The sequence below is a fragment of the Mirounga leonina genome, unplaced genomic scaffold (assembly GCF_011800145.1).
Source record: "Mirounga leonina isolate KUSES-001 unplaced genomic scaffold, KU_Mleo_1.0 Mir_91, whole genome shotgun sequence".
NCBI classification, from domain to species: domain Eukaryota; kingdom Metazoa; phylum Chordata; class Mammalia; order Carnivora; family Phocidae; genus Mirounga; species Mirounga leonina.
The window spans coordinates 2,040,183-2,057,603 of record NW_023270839.1 but is presented as its reverse complement, the minus strand read 5'-3'; positions in this window follow the sequence as shown (position 1 = coordinate 2,057,603).

The window sequence follows — 17,421 nt, the reverse complement described above, 5'->3', positions numbered from 1 at the left end:
GGAGAAAGAGAAAGAAACAGTAAGAATACAGAGAAACTAAATTGTTGCTACTAGTAAAAATATTCTTTTAATTCAGAAATATGTTTCTATGTAATATTTATACTTAAAACTTGAGTATGATATTTGGAAACTCCATTGCAAAACTTAAAATGAAACTGCACTGGAAGGTTGTATGAAACTAGATTCCTCTAAATATGGTTCTTTAAACTTCACTGGAGTGAAGAATTTATTTAAATAATTTGGTTTAACCTGCATTTTCTTTCTAGGTTCGCTGTTTTTAAGACCCTTTTGGGCACCTGGGTGGCTCAGTTGGTTAAGCGACTGCCTTCAGCTCAGGTCATGATCCCAGGGTTCTGGGATCGAGTCCCGCATCGGGCTCCCTGCTCTGCGGGGAGCCTGCTTCTCCCTCTCCCACTCCCCCTGCTTGTGTTCCCTCTCTCGCTGTGTCTCTCTCTGTCAAATAAATAAATAAAATCTTTAAAAAAAAAAAAGACCCTTTTTACATACTGTCAGTAAGAACTTGAAGGTGTGTGATGCCTGTCTGATTCATTGAATGAGGATCATGGGATCTGCACAGACCTTCAACTCAATACACAAATACATTTTTAAAATTAAAACCTAAGTGGGGCGCCTGGGTGGCTCGGTTGTTAAGTGTCTGCCTTCGGCTCAGGTCAGGATCCCAGGGTCCTGGAATTGAGTCCGACATTGGGCTCCTTGCTCAGCGGGGAGCCTGCTTCTCTCTCTCCCACCCCCCTACCTCCCGCTTGTGTTCCCTCTCTAGCTGTGTCTCTCTCTGTCAAATAAATAAATAAAATCTTTAAAAAAAAAAACCTAAGCATGTTTTCACCACAGTTCCTGACTTACAGAAGCCACAACTTTATTCCATCTAGCATGGTTTCTGTACCCCTTTGATTAGGTCTGTCACACCATGTTATAATAGTCTCTTTACTTCCCTGCTTCCTCCATTAGATGATAGGTTCCATGAAAGTCTTATTCATTCTTCATTCACATTGCTAAATATTCCCAATATATAGCATTAATGAATTCTCAATATATAAAAAGATTGAATAAATGACTGATTGGCATTTCTTGAAGTGACAGAAATGGGCTGTTTTTCAGATCATAATTCACATTCTGACTTAAAACCTGCCAGAGGTTTGGGATTATCTTGAAAGACCCGAGGAGGAAGAATTTTTAAAATAATTTTACAAAACACAACAGAAGAAATTTCTTGCAAAACATTTTTATATGCGTGAGACCAAGAGTTAATGTAAAACACATGTAATGCCAAAACGCACTAGAGGCTCTCTTCTCTGTAGCTGCCACCTGACTAGACCACATCTCTTAAAATCAAATCCATCCATTTTGTAAGTTTCGTTTTTCTATAGCTGAGATTACAATCTATCATTTAGAGAGAATCTGACACCTAGATAAAAGCAAGTATATAAAAAGGAATCGAAACTGATGCAGAAGGGGAAAAGTACAAATAGGCTGCATTTCTGCTAGTTAAATGACATGGTTGGGAGCTGAGGAGAGAGCATGAAGAAAAAACTTTTTAGGTCATTTTTATCAAGTGATTTGTAGGTGAAGGAACATCAGAACATCAAAATTTAATCGTATCTCCTAAATTCATTGTTCTCAAAGCCTTCCTCCTTCTTCTCTGCTTTTTTGTGTATTTGTTAAGATACTCAAGTTTAAAATGAATTTCGTATTTGCTTTAAAGAAAATAGTATCCAAGAAATCTGCTTACTACGTGAAAAATCTAATCACAGTCTTCATATTACCCTCAAGCAATAATTCTCGTGTACATTTGGTACATAGTGTACCTATTGCTTGGTACATACACCAATCAAAAGCATGCTTTTGACAAGTAGTCCCTAGTACTGAAAGCGGAATATTTCCCGTCTTGTTTCATGTGTGTAATGAAATAAGGCATAGGGATAAGGAGCCAGGAGACATGGATTTTATTCCAGTTCCATGAACAAGACCCCTTCCTGGGCCACACTTTTCTCAACTGTAAAATAAAGTTACTTAGACTAGATGCTTTTTAATGTCCCTTTCTTTGACCTACATAATCTATCCCTCAAAGTCTTAGGTTAAAAATAAGAAAATGAAGAGGCTCTATCTATCATCAGTTCAGTTCCTTAAAGAACATTTGTAATTGTTTTTCTTTATTAGTTGCAGTTATTTCTGCAAATATTATAGTAAATAAGATAGGATAAAATAGCCTCCAATATTAAAAATGTTTCCAAATTTATTAGATTAAAAATCATTGGGTTGATCTTATTATACCATTTATGGAGAAAAAAATAGTAGTTTTTTGTTTTTTGTTTTTTGTTTTTTGTACTTTCAACCTCTCTCTTCTCTTGAAAGGAAATATATCTTAACTGCGAGCAGCATACATACATGTATAACTTACCAGATGACAAGGGCAGTCCTTCCCCCGCAATTCTGTCCAAGCACCTGATGTGCATTTTCAGTAGTATGAAAGTTTACTCAGTAATTCAAGGTATCAGATGGTGTTATTTTGTCTTTTGGGTACCTTAATGATAAAGAGAGAATGGACCAAAAGTCAGGCATGCTTCCAACTAAACCATTAATGTTTGCAGTTTGGCTAAAATTATGCTCAACCCTGGCAAACCTATATTTACTCATTTTTAAGCATTTTTTTATTGTCTGCAGGTTTCTAACATTACACTCACTGATGTGTGCCTTACACATTTGGAGAGCATCTTAAAAGAAGGTTTTCTCCATTTGTAAGCATCAGTTGGAACCAGGACTGGTTATGATTTCCACAAAATTTCTTATCGCAACCAAGAATCAAAAATTAAGCAGGAAATGCTGCAAAAATACAAAAGCATTTAGTAGCTTAGAAAGAAATAAAGGTGTCAAATTATATAATAGGATGGAAAATACTTAGTAAAGAAGAAAAGTAAGAGAGGAGAGAGGGTGCTGTCTGTGTTGTGATTTGCCAGTTGGAGCTTGCCATAAAATCTACATGCCATTTTTCCCACCATTGACACATATAATCCATGGAGTTTACCAGATCACACAGGCCAAGGAGCAAAGCTATTTTACTGCAAGTTAGACCCGATGCAAACACCTTGCCAAAACAGCAGGCTTTAATGTCTCCTATGTAGGTCAGAAGCATTCAAATGTGTGGTCCATAGTGCATTCAAAGCCCAGTGAGGCTCATAGGGCACTATGTTGTCTCTTTCAAGATAGGTGGCATAAGATGCAATAAAATGTTTCCAGATGATGCCTAATGTTGGTTGGGTCCTCCCAAGTTCAGTTGTGTATGGTTTATGATGTTTGAAGAGTTTCTTTAGGAACTAAAGGAGAAAAATGCTGATCAGTTCAGAGGAATTAAATGACATTGTTAGTGAAAAAAATACATTTTATAACTTCTTATAATTAGTTAGAGGATGCCTAAACTAACACCTAAGTAAATATGTGTACATAATTAATGTAGACACTATACACCTAATTATAAATTTATATATGAAACATATTATGTAATTAATTACATTGGTGCTAAATTGTTACATATATATAATTAACTTAGACATATATATTTTTAGTTTTTAAATTATCTGCCTTAATCTACAAATAATTGAGGATTATTTAAGCAAATAGATACATAACATCATTAAATATATTTTAAATTAAAATGAGGATCATAAATAATATAAGCTAGAAGATTTTTCAAGCTCAGAAAAAATTTAGAAAAAGCACAAAAACGCAAAACACAAGTTCCTACTGTAAAACACAAAAATGCATGTGTAGTCTCTAACAAAGACTTATACACTTCTGTAAGAAAATTGCATGTGAAATCATAGACTTCGGCCTCTTTTTTTGGCCTCCTTTCTTTTTATTCCCTAATCAGATTGCCAGTTCTTGGGCTCTACATTGACATTTCCTATAAGCAATAAATGGAAGTCAGTTTCCCTCTCTATGTTCACAGATTTTTTTTTTTTACTACGATATGAGAACTTTATTACTAGTACTATTGTTCTTTATCCTCTTCTCTTAGTGCATTTTCTGACTCTGTGCCTTCTTTCTTGTACCCTTTCCTGATGTTGTCAATGCAGACACTGAACATTGTACTTTGTCCTCAGCTACCTATTAGGCTGTCTCCTCATGACTGCAAAAGCAATTTTCTTCCGGGTCATGCTTCCAGCAACGACTTTATTGCTCACTTATATTTTTGTCTTGTTGACCACCCTGGCTAGATTCCCTGTTGCTATAAGCTTACCAGTTTAGCATCAGCCAGTTATGATGTTAGTTCTAAGTCACAAAGTAATCTCTGAAAACTTTCCATTTACAGGCTGCTCCATTCCAATCTGAGAATATTTATGAATCTTTACAGTTTGCTTTCATGAAGAGGAAAAGTCTTTTTTTCTTGACACCTTTAGTCTGAAGCAGGAAGAAATGGCTTTTGGGAAAAAGGAAGTGAGGCCAACTGCCCCTGGGGAATTAAATCCTCTTTCACCTTATCCCTTAAAATGTTCTTTTATCCCTTAAAACTTCTTGGTGACTTCCAGGCTCATAACAAAAGCTTCTGTATTTGTGGCAGTATGTATCTGTCCTGAATTGAGGTTGTGACTTCCAGCACATTAAAGGCAGCCTACCACTGAGGGACACCTCCAAACTTCTTAAATTCTCCAGCAACTCTGTCACTCCATCTCTACTTCCCAAATATACCCACTGCAATATGTAAACTGATGTTTCCAAAATTCACACAAAGTTTGCTATAGTTCACCATAAAAAGCAAAGAAATGCACTACCTAGATAAAATCCTTAAAGTCAAAAGTCTAGAAAAGACCAAAGGATAATTTGATTACTGAATAGGAAGCAGTTATCTAACCAGGTCAAATTCATAAAAGGTGTGTGTGTGTGTGTGTGTCTGTGTGTATGTGTGATCGTGAATCAAAGAACCTTTAATAAAAAAGAAGCGGAGCTTTGATTATGATTATGCACATCTATTCATGAAATTGATTTAGCCACTTTTTTATAGAGAGAGGAGACTATAATTTTACATCTTGTGAAGGCAATTAACTTGGTACCTTGCTCCCTACAAACACTAATCCATGTTCCTTTAGTTTCCATGAAGTCAATCAACAATCATTTTTGGAGCATGTACCATACATTAGGCCCAGGCTAGGTTCTAGGATTATAATGATGTACAATACATGATACCTGCTCCACAGAACTCCAGTCTTTCTGAGAAACTGGACATGCCCTACAAACACACTTTTCTAGAATACTGTATGGACAGAAACATGCACAAAAGCCATTGGAGCATCCCACAAAACAAGACTAGATTTTTCTGACAGATCTAGAAAGGCTCCATAGATCTTATTCACTTCCAAAGTATACATTAGGATAATATTTCTTTTCTAGGTTGTTATGATTAAAATGCAACCATTTGAATTGACTGCTTGTATGAATTAGGCCTTTTACAGGTAGACTAATCTTGGTTTAATGGTGAGTTCCTAATGAAGTTAAAGTGAAGGTAGAACATCATTGTTAGTGATGAAATTTCATCCCAATGTATATTTGGGGACTCAGTGTCTCCATGGGATCCTTTCTCCTAAAGTTTTGAAAATGCTTGTCCCTAATTCTGTAGAATGCTAGGAGTATTGCATTTGTAGCCATAACACAGTTGCAGAATTCCAAAAGGACTATTTTGTTCCATTTATTATAGTAAAAAAGAAATCCTTGCTGAATATAAAACATTGCTGTTTTGATTGTGTGAACTGATTGTGTGTAATTTTGCCGCTTCTTTTTATGTCATCATGTCCATTGAATCCCTTTTAAAGGAAAATCATTTTCTAGACTAAAATGTTATCATAAGAGCAGCTCTACTTTTGCTGACATGATTTTGATTAGGAAATTTAGATCTTCACTCTATACGAATACATTAGGAGAGGATTACTCTGATCGAGACTCCACAAGAGAGCTAAAATATACCACAAATAAATAATCAAGCATCTTGTATAAATTTAAAAATAAATCATGTATCATAAAGTAAAAATGGCCAGTTTCGGCTCAGAAAGAACACAGATAGCATTGCTAATTTGTAGCAGAGTGAATCCAGTAACATGGGTTTTTAATTAGATGGCAGAAACAGTAAGGTGACAGGGCTGAGAACAGGTAAATCATCCAGGAATAGCAAAGCACCGAGCGTGGAGCCAGCTGGTGCGGAACTGCCTCGGTGTCAGAGATCTGAGCTGCCTCCTCAAATGGGGACTGTTCAGACAGTCTGTCGCACAGCTGTTCTTACTCAGAAACAAACAGCCAGGTCTGGTAGTGGTATCACTCTGCAGGTACTATCATGACAGTATAGTTTCTAGGAAGGACTGGGTATCTCAGGGAGATGGGAAAAAAAAAAAAATCAAGCTTTATTGGAAACACCAAAAAGATGTATTTAAAAATATCTCCTTTCCTCTCGTTTGCTTAATCCATTGCATTATGGATGTCAATTGGATTATTTAGTCAGAACTATTTTTATACCATCAGATTTGGGGTTCTTAAGAATTTGAGCTAAGAAGAATCAGTACAAAGTTGCTGATGCTGTTTTTAATGTTGAACAGGATCGCACATAAACCCTGAGATTTTGTTTTTCAGGGAGATATCGATATGGGTAAAGACATTGTTCAGAATTGTTTGAGAAGGCAGGTCTTTACCTTAATTTCTTTTCCTTGATTGATGCTTTTATTTAAGGTCTTGAAAGACATCCTATTTGCTGAGACCCTCCCCTAATAATAATCGAAACTCACTATACTCATTAAAGTTAGAAATAACATGTGTAGGGCGCCTGGGTGGCTCAGTCGGTTAAGCTACTGCCTTCGGCTCAGGTCATGATCCTGGAGTCCCGGGATCGAGTCCCGCATCGGGCTCCCTGCTCGGCAGGGAGTCTGCTTCTCCCTCTGACCCTCCCCTCTCTCATGTGCTCTCTCATTCTCTCTCTCTCAAATAAATAAAATCTTTAAAAAAAAAAAAAAGAAATAACATGTGTAGAGAAGTTCAAAAGATAGAAAGTCAGTACTTATGATATAATTAATAAAAACAAGCAAACAAACAAAAAATGTTTTGACCAAAAAGAAAGACAATGACTTTGTGAATAGGCACTCAAAGCGAATTACAAGGACATTTCTCCAGCGCTATGGACTTAATTGCATGCCCCACCCCCCAATTAATATTTCGAAACCACAACCCCCAGGGTGACTCTATCTGGCCATAGGGCCTTCAGAAGGGATTTAAGATTAAACAATGTCCTAAGAGTGGGGCCTTACTCCAGTAGGATTCAGTAGCCTTATGAGAAGAGAGAGAGATCGCTCTCTCTCTCTCTCCCTCTTTTTGGTGAGCGCACAAAGATGAGGTCATGTGAGCACACAGGAAATGGCAGCCATCTGTAAACCAGGAAGGGGACTCTCAGCAGTAAGGGAACCTTGCCAGACCTTGATTGTGGATTTTCCAACATCCCCAACTGTGAGAAAATGAATTGCTGTTGTTTAAGCCACCCAGTCCACAATATTTTGTTACTGCAGCCCACACTGGTTGATACACCCAGAAACAAGTGAGGGCGCCCAGCAAAGCTACTGATGAGTCACAAGGACTGGACAGTGAGCAGATGAGAACTGCGTCCAGGTGCTCCTGAAGTAGCAGTGGGCCTGAACAGTCCAGCAGAGGTTGCCATAAATTTCAGACACTTGCATCTCCCTTCCTATTGATGGTTTTGGCTTTAGTTTATCCGTTTTGTTTTTTGTTTTGTTTTGCTTCATTCTGTGTGTGTGTGTGTGTGGGTAGGAGGGAGCTGTTGTTTAGCTCTGGTTTGTCTGTTGTATATAGAAACAGAAGCATGTCAATTGGATAAATCATTGGCATTTCATTCATTCTGTTTGACAAAAACTATCTGGAAGAAACAAAGAAGAAAATCACCATCTTTACTAAATCTGAAAAATAATCTTTTATTGAGTATTTTCTATCAATGACTTTGATGGTTCTTGCTAATTTTTATACAAAAACCAACCAACCCCCTTTAGGAAATAAAAGTCTATTACTTTATGAAAAAAAAAACCTTCTAATTGCTTGCCTTGTTGAATTGGCCGAGGCTTAATGGAGATGTCGCTAACGCTTTCCCAAAGACAGAGTAGGGCAACAATCCATTAAGTGAGATTCTAGTCAAAGTGAACACAAACATGGGGAGCAGTTTACCTTTGCCTTTGCTCACCCCAACAGCTAAGCTTCTTAATCTTTTTCATCTCTACTCATATTGGTTTTCCATATTTGCATGTATCCCAGGTACCATCATCATTCATTCAAAAAATTATAATAAACACTGGCTAGGTATTGGAAGAGCAAAAATACACAAGAAGTTTGCTTGCTCTGAGAGAACTAAAAACATGTAAAGCGACAGACAATTATGTAGGCAACTAAATTATAATATTATAAACATATGGTGGGAGCATGAATACATCAACACTCTGTGAGTACAGAAGAGGGAGGAAATCAAAGAGGTCAATGGAAGAAATATCTGCTGTTGACCATGAGTGATGGGTTGTAATTTTCCATAAAAGTAGAGGAGAAATGACAGATATGATTCCTTTGTTCAGCATAGTATTAAAATATATATCTTAAAAGGCCTAAGCTTTCTCAATTCACACAATCCCCATCCCTGCTTTGCCAGATGCCTGATAATACTTAAATTTGCAAGTTCCAGGATAGAATAAGCAAAACTGTGGCATTTGGAGGATGGAGAGTATCACCTAGCACTTTCTGGGAACTGTAAATACTTTAATATAGTTCAGCATACATTTCATTGAGATTATTGTTACATGATATTTGTAATAATTGCTAACAGTTATTGAGTACTTAGCTTGTACCACTTTTAAGTACTTAACATGTATTAACTCCATTACCCTTCAGAACGATCCCATGCAAAGTTAGGATTATTATTATTCTAGAAGAGAAAATCAAGACAGAGAAAGGCTTGGTATCTCACCCAAAGTCATGCAACATGTAGACTTAAGATTTGAAACCAGGTTAAGATGTGAGCTCCCAAACACCAATACATACTGTAAAAAAAGTAGAATGAGGGAGAGGGAATGGTCTTGAATATCACTCTAAGGAATTTGTATTTTATTCTGTGGTAATAGGGAGCCATTAAAGGTTTTTAAGAAGAGAATGACTGCCCAACTTTGTGTTTTAGAAAGATAACATGGAGGATGCATGGGAGGGGAGTGAAGACTTTAGTCAAGGGGAATAATCAGGAAACAAAAGCAATTAATCTAGACAGAAAGAAAATGAGGGAGGAACAGGGCAGTAACAAGGCAGTCCCTCTTGTTCTTGCCCCCCATCCCAGTCAGCCAGGATTTTAATTGCTATGCCTGTCTCCCCTACTGAAACTTACTGGCCATGTCACTTCTCCCATCTCCTAGGTTCAGAGTTTCTGTACCATTCAAGATGACAGTTAAAGAACCTGTTGCTTTAATATATGTTAACGCATTAGTTAAGGAGAAGGGGGCAACTTCACCCTCAATTCCCTCTTCAGAGCAGAGCCCATGTGAGAGGTGAGTTTAAGGTAGAGTAATTCTGAACTCAGATATAAAACAGAGTTGGAAATCCAACGAACAGGAGGAATTTAACAGAATTATCAGGTTATACCATGTAAATCAGCCATCTTTATATAAATTTATGTGTGCAGTCTTAGTCTGTGTACCCATAATTTCAAAAATTAATTCTTTGGGTAGGGAGAGATCCTAGAATTAGATCTTTTTTCACTTAGCTTTTTTTCATTTTTATTTTTGAATTTTTTCATATATATGTGTATATATGTTTTATGTAAATTATAAAACATAATAACAAAATGAACATCTGTGTCGACTACCCAAGCCCCCAGATTTTTAAAACAGAACATCATTTATTTACTATCATGTGTTCATTATTTGTCCTTTCATCTGATTGCAAGCTTGGCAAACTAAACTGACTGCACTCTGTGACTGAGAAAGGGTTTTGTGTCTGAGAACACCCATGAGAGACCTGTCAAGGGTTTATTTGCATAAAATACCTAGGAACTTACTGGAAAAGAACTCATCTTAAGGAAACAGGGAAGTGAGGAGGAAAGAAAGATTGAAAGATCCAAGGGTCTTAGGCCACTATGTGAGAGGCATGCGCCAGACTATCCATCACTGTCCCATCCCCAAGTCTTAGAACAAAACCCTGAAACAGCCACTTGACTAAAATGTTTGTGCTATATCAAGAGCACAGGACAGCATTGGCAGAGTCCTCAGCATTGATACCTTGGCATCCACAGAAAATGTTAAGGACTGGCAAACATGGAAATGTGGGAGGACTTTTTGTGGATGTTCTGGCAAAAGTCAGATTCACAGCCTTCTGAGATTAAACAATGGCTTTACAGAAACTTCAGCTGAATTCCACATCTCATCAGAAGCCTCTTATGGTACTGTCATCAGAGCAAGAACAGAGGCAAGGGTGGATTCCACAGAGCCTAGAGAACCACTCTGCTTTCTAAATGCACTGACTTGGACTCTGAGCACTGACTGATGTGTCTTAATATGAGAAGGATTCCTCCCTGGGAATTTTAGGGGAATCACGGCTCTAATTTTTTTTTAATTAAAAATATTACTTGATTTCTAATATATTTTTCTCCTGTATATTCCATGACAAACATGTGAAGCCTAGATTTGTGGTAAAACGGTTGCAATTCTATCTGGAGCAACTAAGAATTTGGAAACTGCTTTACTCCTTTCTCATGGGCAGGAATCTCATTGACTTTGAATACATCAATCTAAATGGAAAATTCTTCTCCACATTTTTTAAAGATAAACAGAACCCCTGTTATCGCTGAATCATTGAACAAAAAGTAAAGGAAATTGAACTGGATTTTAGTAATTAAGTTTTCAGCATCATACACAGATATTGAAGATCGTTTCCTACTACTTATGCTATCCTTAAAAATGAATATATTTGGATCAGGAAGAAGGGATCATTTTTTATCCACTCTAATCTTCGCTACAACTGTCCTAGGGCCTGTTTGTTTCTCATGGCCGGGGAGTGAAAAGTGTGAAGTGACGAGAAGGGCTTTCAAATGCCATTAGCAACATTTCCCTGTCTGCAGCTATCTTGAAACTCTGTTTCAGATACCAGTACTGTTCAACCTAGAACCTCATTTACACATGAAAAGAGATAACCGAGAATTGGCAGGCATTTGAGGAAAACCACGAGCAAGAGAGAAACTAAAGTCAACACAGTCCGTCCACACAGAAAGGAGCTAAACACCACACCAATGCAACAGTGCCACTGGGGACCTCAACTGGTAACTACATTTCCAAGAGAGGGATTGAAGAGGGTAACACATCCATATTTTAAATTGAGATAGACTCAGGATTACAATATTATAAACTTAATTAGGGAAATGACAGAAAATAACAAAATATAAAACTGCTCCATAAAAAAAAAAAGGGGGACTGAGCCTACAAGGCACAGACTATCACTATGTTTCATAAACTCTTACAGAGGACCCAACATGTGGAAACCTTCCAAACTGATTCGCCGAGATGTGACCCTGATAACAAAATTAAAAAAGAGTAACACTCAAAAAGAGAACCTCTAGACCTATATTGTTTATAAATGTTTAGAAACAAAATACTAGCAAATTACTAAAAGCGGTATATAAAAGAAAAATACATTATGAAGTATGTTTTATCCCAAAAGTTCAAGGATGCTTCAACATCTGGAAAACTGTTAAATGTGGTATTTACATATTGAAGAATAAAAACCATATAATCATCACAGTAGACACAGAAAATCATTTCATAAAATTCAGCACTCGGTTTTATTAAAAAATAGTAAATTAGTAATGGAAGGAATCGCTTTTTGTTTGGTAATGGGTTATGTACAAAATAGCTATGGAAAACTTAAATGTAATGGAAAAATTAGAGACAATTTCATTTCAGTCAGGCGCTATTCAAGAACACCCATTATCACTGCTACAATGTAGTGATAGGAGGGGTTCACCTCAGATACATAAAGGTATGTGTTGTCTGTAAAGACCCACAAAACATGGGGCACCTGGGTGGCTCAGTTGGTTAAGCAGCTGCCTTTGGCTCAGATCATGATCTTGAGGTCCTGGGGTCCAGCCCCTCGGCAGGCTCCCTGCTTAGCTCAGCGGGGAGTCTGCTTCTCCCTCTGCCCTGCCCCCCCAGCTTGTGCACTCTCTCTCTCTCTCAAATAAATAAAATCCTTAAAAAAAAAAAGAACTTCAAAACAGTAACAAACCAACTAAAATTCAGTCTGCTTTTATTATTACTATGAGCCAGCAACTCTAAACAATATCAATGATAAAATACTTCTCTCTGAAAAAAATATATATTGTTAAGTCTAAGTTTTAAAACTACAGCTTTGGTGACTGTTTTTGTAAATATACATACCTTTTAAACTAGCACATTTTATTATTTATCTTTTAATAACTTATAATATATCTGCAAGCCAATATGGATAATTCTTAGTTATACAGTCAGTCCCTGTGCGCTGAGTTTGGAGCCTGCTTAAGATTCGTTCTCTCCCTCTATCCTCTGTGTCCTGCTGCTAGGGCAATGATGCGCACACACTTTCTCAAAAAATAAGATACAATAAAATATTGAATCTTTCCATCCCATTCATTATTCATTTTATTTTATGTCATTTAATAGTTTTATAGTTTAGTGCTTATTTAGTATTAACTTGGTCTTTTCGAGTTTTGTTGTTGCTATGGTGGGAAAGCTAATATCATCCCACATCAAAAAGCTCTCTCATAATTTCTACGAGATTTTTCTGTTGACAGTCTTGTATTTTCTAGGTAGATACAGTAATATACCTCATGTACTTGACATCTAGAGTAGATAATTTTTTAGCCTCAGTTACATTGATTTCTATTGAGAGAAAGTTCATAACAGTTCAGAATTAGTCAAAGTTGCTTCTTCAGGCATTGTTCACGTCTAGAACCTCTATTCTACTACATATTCCTGCATTTAAAGAACAGATTTTATTTATTTATTTATTTATTTATTTTTTTTACAGATTTTATTTATTTATTTGAGACAGAGAGCATGAGAGGGAGGAGGGTCAGAGGGAGAAGCAGACCCCCCGCCGAGCAGGGAGCCCGATGCGGGACTCGATCCCGGGACTCCAGGATCATGACCTGAGCCGAAGGCAGACGCTTAACGACTGAGCCACACAGGCGCCCCAAAGAACAGATTTTAAACAAAATATAATACACACTCCACTTAGCATTCATGAACACTCAAGACTCTGTCTTCAAAATCTCCAGAACCAGTTGCATAAAAACAATTCACTGATTAAGGACTTTCATGAAACATCATTTGTTGAAATTGCTGTTGATTCTGACCTAAGAATTTCTCATTTTTAATGACACTGTTCTCTGGCAACACATATATATGATAACCTCACTAGATTTAACCCCACCCCCAAAAAAAGAAACTATTCTTAAATACATTCTATGACTTGCCAACCTCTGGTTAAGTAAATCAAAAATCTTAAAATCTCCTATTCTTAGTTGGGGGCAGTCCCTATTAACCTTTTAATCATATGTACCAACATTTAATTATAGGGTATAATAGAAAATTCCTAAATTCACTGAAGATTATTTAAAATAAATGCTCACATAGAAACAAAGCGTTAATTCTAGACATTTTGTAGATTAAGAAAAAAATTTCTATTATGTACATTGGAAATATTGTACACATACTTTCTGCCTGGGAATCTCTCATTTTCTCCTAATATCTGAGTTCCCTTCTCAGAGTCTAAGACCTAGTGCCTTCTTAGGGCCCTGCCTTCTTAGGGCCCACTTCTTGAAGCAAAATCTTTTCTGTATCCTCAATTCCCTTTCTCTCATGGCATCCCCTTTAGCCAGTGGCCAAATGTGACAAGTTGATAAAAACTGTTTTCTGGGGCACCTGGGTGGCTCAGTCATTGGGCATCTGCCTTCGGCTCAGGTCATGATCCCAAGGTCCTGGGATCAGGACCTGCTTTAGGCTCCCTGCTCAGTGGGAAGCCTGCTTCTCCCTCTCCCTCTGCTGCTCCCCCTGCTGTGCCCTCTCTCTCTGTCAAATAAATAAATAAAATCTTAAAAAAAAAACCAAACTATTTTCCTCTAAGTGTGCAGAAAATTTGGGAGTATAAGAGATTCTAAAATAAGGAAATAATTGAAAATAAAGTAGATTTGGGGGATAATTAATTTCAATTTAAAACCTCTTTCCTCTATTTGCCCTTACTATTCTGGAAGCTTCTATTTCTATCTAGGTCAGACCTTGTTTCTCTTAGTCCTGACACAAACTTTGTCAAGCCACCACCATCTTCATGTCTTCATTCCCAAGGTCAGAGCTTTCTGAATGTCTAAGTTTTATCATCCATCCTCAGAGTGCCACAAAATTCTACTCGCCTGCAAAATCTGTGGATCACTCTTTCCCTATTTCTAAACTCATGCTCATTTAGTATTTACCCTGCTTCTCCCAATTTTTTTCTCCTCTGACCCTAACCATGGAAGTAGGTTCCACTCACCCTGTTCTTATTTATTGGTCTAGAATGTGCAACTAAGAATTTATAATAAAAATCAGAGTCATGATAACTCCCACATGCCCTGCCATGCACTCTCCCCGAGCACACAACAAAGCAGGCAGCTTGACTAATAGAATATTTAGACTAGCAGTGAAGAGAGAGATCTTTTTCTCTCCTGTACTCTGAATAAATAAATTAGTCTGACCAAATGAAGAAATGTGGTGTCACATGATTTATTTGGGCCGGAGCTGACACTCGTAAGACAGAGCCTCATTATCTGCTTACAGAAACTTAAGCAGAGGTCAAGAGACACATCCTCCGATTTGGGTGTCATACGTGAACATCATGGAGAAGAACTTGAACCTGGTCTTCAATAGGAGTCCAAACATATACTAATATGTCTTATAGACTAAAAGGGATTGAAAATAGAAGCCAGATTACACGGAGAAACAAAGGTCTTCTAAGAGAAAACACATCATGAGTGAAGCTCAAAGTTGGCTTTGCCAGGCAAAGTCAAGCCCCCCATTCCGAGGATGGAGGTCCAGGAACAGAGCACCAGTGCAGGAAGGCTGCAAACTCAGTGTTGGCCGGGTCTCACAGCCATGGGACTGCCACCACTAACAATCTACACACTGAAAGGGAAGGTATATCCTTGTTGGACAGAAAAAAATTGTACTTCCAAAGGCCAAAAGTGGAGGCAGCTAGAAATACACTATGTGGCCCCCGAGATAGTGTGGAACAGGTCCATCGTTCCTATACCAAATTTTAGGGACCTGGAGGCAGGCTAGGGAAAATGAAAGTCCAGCTGGAGCAGAGAGAAGCAGAGGCAGACCCTGGGGCTGCAATTCCAATTCTCCTCACCTCTTTTGGAAGTGCCTACAGAGATCCCACACAGATGAGCGTGAAAAGGCATTGCTCTTCTTGGCAGGTGAAGTCTTTGGACCCACTGTGCCCAGGAACAAATAACTAAAATGCTCTCACCTAGGACCCATTAGCTGTGGGATCTAGTGTAATGGCAGAGAGCAAAATCTCAGTACAAAACTAGGGACCTAGACTAAGGGGAAAACATGAGATGTTTTCCTGACAAATACTTTTCTGGTGAAGAAATAAACTATTTTTCAGCAAAGAAAAAATTCAAAAATAACCAAATGAGCTCTTTGGCTCTAATTTTTTATTTAAATTCTGGTTAGTTACCATGTAGGGTAGTATTGGTTTCAGGAGTAGAATTTAGTGATTCATCGCTTACATACAACACCCAGTGCTCATCACAAGTGCCTTTCTTAACAACCATCACCCACCAAATAAGATCTTTTATTTTTTATTTAAGATTTTATTGATTTATTTGACAGAGAAAGAGACACAGAGAGAGAGGGAACACAAGCAGGGAGAGTGGGAGAGGGAGAAGCAGGCTTCCCGCTGAGCAGGGAGCCCGATGCGGGGCTCGATCCCAGGACCCTGGGATCATGACCTGAGCCGAAGGAAGACGCTTAACCGACTGAGCCACCCAGTCGTCCCTAAATAAGGTCTTTTATTGGCAGGATGAGACGTTTAAGAAGAAGAATAAACAGGGGCTTAAGGCTGGGTGTCAGATAAACCCACCGATTAGAGATCCCTTTCCATTGAAAAGTAGCATTAAAAGTGCAAATTACACCATGGGAACCTGGGTGGCTCAGTTGTTAAGTGTCTGCCTTCAGTTCAGGTCATGATCCTGGGGTCCTGGGATTGAGGCCCACGTCAGGCTCCCGGCTCAGCTGGAAGCCTGCTTCTCCTTCTCCCCCTGCTTGTATTCCTCTCTCACTGTGTCTCTCTCTGTCAAATAAATAAATAAAATCTTTAAAAAAAAAAAAGTGCAAATTACACTAGAGCAAAATCTATTCACACTGCAGTATACATTTAAAATATCCAAATTAATAGATTGAGGGAGAAGAGTCTGGAGTGTTAGTTCTGGAGAAAGGAGTTCATCGTTTGAAAAATTGGCAGCATTGAGAACTCAAAGGAAAGGTCACGAGGTTCCAGTTGACAGAACAGGAGGCAAAATGGTGCTTGAAGAAAGGTGAACAAAGGCCTTTGGGACGGCTTCTAAGACAAACTTACAGTCCCCATAAACAACTGCCCAGATTTCTAGCACAAACTACTTGTATGCTATGAAAGGTCATTTTAATGTAGCAATTGACTTTCTGCTTATGATAACCCGATAAGCTGGTTGTTAATGATAAGGATTAGAGCAAGAATCACATTACACATAAAAGCATGTACAAATAAATCAATAAACAATTTTAACACATGTATTTAAGGTCCCATTATTTTTATATGGTGCCTTTTCCCTGCAAAAGCTAGCATTTTTATCTTGTCTTTTCGGTATCTGTTACATGAAGTCCAACTGAGTTGAAAGAAATTGTACTATATAGCTATTAGTGAAAGTATTAATTCCCTTTGAATAAAGTATTTGTCCTTTTTTTAAAGGAAAACAAAAGATACTGAGATATAGATATAGAAATCCCTAACTCGAGAAATTAAACCAATTTTTTTGGTTCATTAGTGTTCCTTTTTTGTCAGCTTTCAGTATCTTCACACCTTCCGAAATGCTCAATTCTATTCATGTACACTCTATTGTTCTCCTTGTTTCAACTACTGGCAAAATCACAAAACAGAAGACAAAGGAAGTCATAATATTCTATCAGTTCAAATCGAAGGACCACGCGTTTAGGAAGGATTCAAGCCTGCTTTTGCAAAATGATCCTGAAACACAAAAACATGATGAATATATCAAAAATATTTCTCACATACTGCCTGCCATAAAAAGATTGTTTGAATTAAACATCATTATTGCTCTGTTGTCAA